The 5000-nt window shown below is 31.8% G+C and overlaps 1 protein-coding gene across 1 annotated transcript in view; it reads left to right on the top strand.

Moving 5' to 3' along the window:
• The first annotated feature begins 2698 nt into the window (after positions 1 to 2698).
• The window catches only part of LOC135102781 (mitochondrial enolase superfamily member 1-like), a 51992-nt gene continuing 49690 nt past the window's right edge, over positions 2699 to 5000 (top strand). Inside the window, exon 1 of the mRNA XM_064008286.1 lies at positions 2699 to 2767. The gene's annotated coding sequence lies outside the window, so the exon portion shown is untranslated. The remainder of the gene's footprint in view (positions 2768 to 5000) is intronic.

Here is a 5000-nt window from a genome sequence, read left to right as displayed (position 1 = left end):
GGGATTATGGTGTAATTTAAAAAAATTTACATTTTTTCTCTTTTTAATTCTAAGATACATGGTATCTATTTTGCTGTAAAAGTTATGTACATAGGTGCATGTACTATATACCTCGATTTCGAAAATAAAATAACAGTAAGTGTAGAGATTTGTAATGTTCTCCTACGAAATCATAGAAAATTAATTTTGACGCTAACTATTATAGATTTAAAGAAAAAAAAGAAGAAAAAAAAAAAAAAATAAATAAATAAATAAATATATATATATATATATATATATATATATATATATATATATATATATATATATATATATATATATATATATATATATATATATATATATATATATATATATATATATATATATATATATATATATATATATATATATATATATATATATATATATATATATATATATATATTGTCTCTGGAAACCATTCACAGCGGTTTACTGTATCCTGCGTAGTTTTCTACTATCTTACCAGTGGCATACTTGTTACGTTGTTGGATGACCATTCTGGAATCCTGCATTTCTTTTAGGCTTCTTTGGCTTAGTTATGTATTTTTGTATTATTTTGTTAGTGGCCTGTACACTGGAAAGAGTACACATGATTGGTAATATTTTGCAGGTCTGATGCTACTTATTTATTTATTGAGAATGTGAATCAGTAAAGCTAGTACATTTTTCCAAGCATTTGACACACACACACAAAAAAAAAAAATGTACTTTTATAAAATGTATATTAGGTTTATTGAGAAGAAAAACTTTTGCAGCTTTGGTTAGGTTAATAGATAATTTGTCGTTTTGATCTTAATGATTTCTTTTGGTAATTCATTCCATTATTTTGTAATTACGTGGTATGTTTCAGTATTGATTACTTTAATGCTAAGATCTCTTTTTTTTATTGTTACTACCATAGACTCCTTTATACCATATATAAGCCTATTACTACTAAACAGTTTCATAAAATTATTCAGCTATCTTGATCGCAACGTCTTTCGTTTTGTCCTATAAAATTTTCAAAAGTGCACTGTTGTTTTCTGCCTATGCAAAGTGATCTTCATACTTAAATCTTTGTTTATTCAGTCTTTCCATTTTGTACATTCGGAGAACATTAGTCTTTCTCATGTTTCTTGTTTCTGACAGTTCAGCAGTTTCTGTGGTGTCACCCTCCCTCCACCTCCGCGTTGTGTAGTGCTTAGTATGAGTGACGGGTGAGTGTGTCGCGAGACCAGTAGATGCCGCGTTAGTAAAATAGCACATACTCCTTCGCGTACCTTATTTGTTACCGATCAGTTTTATGCACTCGAGACACACACACACACACACACACACACACACACACACACACACACACACACACACACACATACAAAAAAAAAAAAAATCGGAAAGGAACAACTGACTACTACTAGATCAGCGACTTTGCGAGTAAAATATTACAATCTTTATTGCTATGGAATAAGGTGCGATTATAGTAGCAACGATGTATGACTTGCACACGATGGCCTGAAAAGAGATATAGATGGCCCGAAGTAGAGACGGAGTAGGAGCAGGAGTGGAATGCATTTCGGAAATGATAAGAAGATAAAAAATAAGATGGTTTGGTCACGCGGTAAGAAAAGAGGACCAGGAATCGATTAAAAAAGCCTGGAGAAAACCAGTTGAGGGAATAAGATTGAGTGGAAGACAGATAGTGAGATGGAGGGGTTGAAATGTGATAGAACCGTAAAGGATGGGAGTCACAGAGGAAGATGCAAGCGGCAGAAACAACTGGAGAAGACTCGTAGCTACATGGCTTCAACCCCTGACTCTTGAGAAACGGCGAAAGGAGAAGCGACGGAGGAATTGGACTGCCAGCATCACGCATTCTCAGGGCTAATAATTCGGGTAACGTACTGTACATAGATATTTGGTGGATACATGAGTAACAGTCCCACGTGGGAGACGCTAACTATGGGGTAAAAAAAAATAGTAATAAAAATTTCCAATCGTAAAAATAAGCAATATAATTCCAAACAAACCTATAAGATAAACAAAATTTGGAGGTGTCGAAATTGAAGAAAATGAAAGCTGAAAATGAATGCTTCTTCGTAAGTCCGGTGATAACAGTTAATTATGAATACAAGAAAAAAGAAAGGAAGGATGCATGAAAGGGCAAGGGAAGGGGCTGGATGGAAGGCTGAAAGCTGTCTGTATGGTGGCATGGCAAAATCTTAATCAATTAGAGTTAGAAAATAACTTCAGTCTCCTGTAAATGGTCGCGACGCCCAGACCACTGGTATTCTTTTTCCATCATATTTGCTGTTTGTCTTTTTCTGCGATGGGTGTAGCGATGCCAAAAGAGACCTGTCAAGGAATAGCAATGACGGATCACGGACATGAGAACATGCATCCATCCACTTGCACGATACTGCACTCTATTTATTTACTTATCTATCTATTATTGTTGTTGTTGTTGTTGTTGTTGCTGTTGCTAAATATCATTATTGTTATTACTATTATTATTATCATTATTATTATTATTATTATCAATCTTATCATTATTTTTAATTGATTAATTACTTAGTTCGTTTATTTATTTAAAGGCTCTAATAATTTCAGATAAACTTTTATCTTCATGTTCTAAACGCAGGGCTTGGAATACGAGTAAACGATAAATTATCTTGATCAATCTTATCTTTTCATCGGTGCAGGGAGTGTGAGAGGTTAGTTGTTGGTGAGACAGACTCAAGCTTACACCGCAGACGTCGTTCATCCGGTTAGTATTACATGTTTACGAATGCCCTTGCCTGTTTGTATTATGAGTGTGGTGGAGTAATATCACAAGAGGGAGCTGAAAATAACAGTGCAGCTGTAAAATAAACAACAATGGAAAACGAGGCAGAGCTCTTTCTAATTACTTTTCTTATATCAGTCACGTAGCAAACTTCAAGAATGTATAGGATGCTGTTTTCTATCGAATTGCTGTCGAATAAAAATTGACACAAGTTTTCCTTTTTGATTTTAAAATATGGAGTGTGATTACAAGTCGTGTTGATTATTCATTACTGTTAGCACTTTGCTAATTTCGGATAATAAGGCATCGGAAAACTGTACATAATATTTCTTTATTTGAATCTATACATGATTAAAATTATTTTCTGTTACTGAATACTTGACTCAACACGCCCACACCATTAAATCGATACACAGGTGTTATTACGTCTTATTAGTGACTGGCTTAATTGTTTACATATATATATATATATATATATATATATATATATATATATATATATATATATATATATATATATATATATATATATATATATATATATATATATATATATATATATATATATATATATATATATATATATATATATATATATATATATATATATATATATATATATATATATATATATATATATATATATATATATATATATATATATATATATATATATATATATATATATATATATATATATATATATATATAAACACACACACACACACACACACACACACTGTCTAATCCAACGGGTGGTTTGTGAAGAATAGGCCGGTCTTCGTGATTTAAGTCCATAAAATTAAGCAGAATAATCTAATATGAAAATTTTTCCGCTATAGCATTGTGAATTTCCTGTGATTTTCCTTAAACTAAAGATAATGACAGGAAATGTTCTACAAAGAAGTTAGCGTGCAAGCAACACTCAACAATTAGGTCTGCGGGGTGACATTATGTGTGTGTGTGTGTGTGTGTGAAGATGTGAACAAACATGAGAACATTACTGTATGCACTCCAATTAACACCAATAATTCTCTGTTTGTCTGTCTTCTCCCTCCCCACCCCCACTCTCTGTCTCTCTCTCTCTATATATATATATATATGAAAGTGGCGTTTTCCCTTATTTTCTTTCTATAATTTTTGCATTCCTTATCCGTTGTCTTCCTCTATGCATGTAAGAAAGAAAGGTGGAAAAATGTAATGGTAGTTAAAACATGTCCTAGTTCATCTTGTTTAAAGCTCTTCCAGATATGTAGATCAAAGACTTGCACTTGTTTGAGTTTGGCGAGAAGTATCAGTGAATTCATAAGAATTACTCTGTGAATTCCCTGCTGAATCTAGAATGAGAAATTTATCCACATCATTCCCGACATAGGTTGCAAGACGTAGCCAAGGGTCTTCTTACTGCAAGTGGTGTGAAATTTAAATAAAACATTCCCTTACCTATTTTAGTAGTCTGGCATTGAAACCAATATACCTTCAATGAACATGGAGAACTTTTATTTATTTATTTATTTTTTTGACTGATAGAATTTTTGTCGGAGGAAAAATTTAAAAAATATTGTGATTAGCTAATTAATCAGGTGAATAAACAAGTATATATATATATATATATATATATATATATATATATATATATATATATATATATATATATATATATATATATATATATATATATATATATCCTTCCTACATAAAAAAAAAAAAAAAAAATATATATATATATATATATATATATATATATATATATATATATATATATATATATATATATATATATATATATATATATATATATATATATATATATATATATATATATATATATAAACGTACTCCTACCAGTTCACCAACTTGTTCATTCAGCAGGCAAGGGACGTCTCACGCCTTTGCGGGATTAGGGGCATATTTGTCTGGAAAAGGACTCTACCTGGGCGGCTGGGAACAGCTGCGGCTCTGATTCACCCAGTCACTCTCAGTGGAGAGGACAGTCACACAAAGAAGGGAGTGGAAAGCACAATTTTACTTATGTTCATATATTACAAAATAGTATACAAGTCATCGTGCGATACATTCACGACACACAGGCAAGTAACCAGGCACTCGCACCGTCAACAGTGTTAGTCTCACAAGCGAACTCCTCGCAAGGGCAACTCATTTTCCCTTTCCCTCATTCACACGTCTTGTTGCCGCGCGGTCTCGATGCCCTTTG

This window comes from Scylla paramamosain, chromosome 8, assembly GCF_035594125.1.
Source record: "Scylla paramamosain isolate STU-SP2022 chromosome 8, ASM3559412v1, whole genome shotgun sequence".
Lineage (NCBI taxonomy): Eukaryota > Metazoa > Arthropoda > Malacostraca > Decapoda > Portunidae > Scylla > Scylla paramamosain.
The sequence above is the reverse complement of the archived record's forward strand: the minus strand, read 5'-3'. Positions and strand labels throughout refer to the sequence as shown.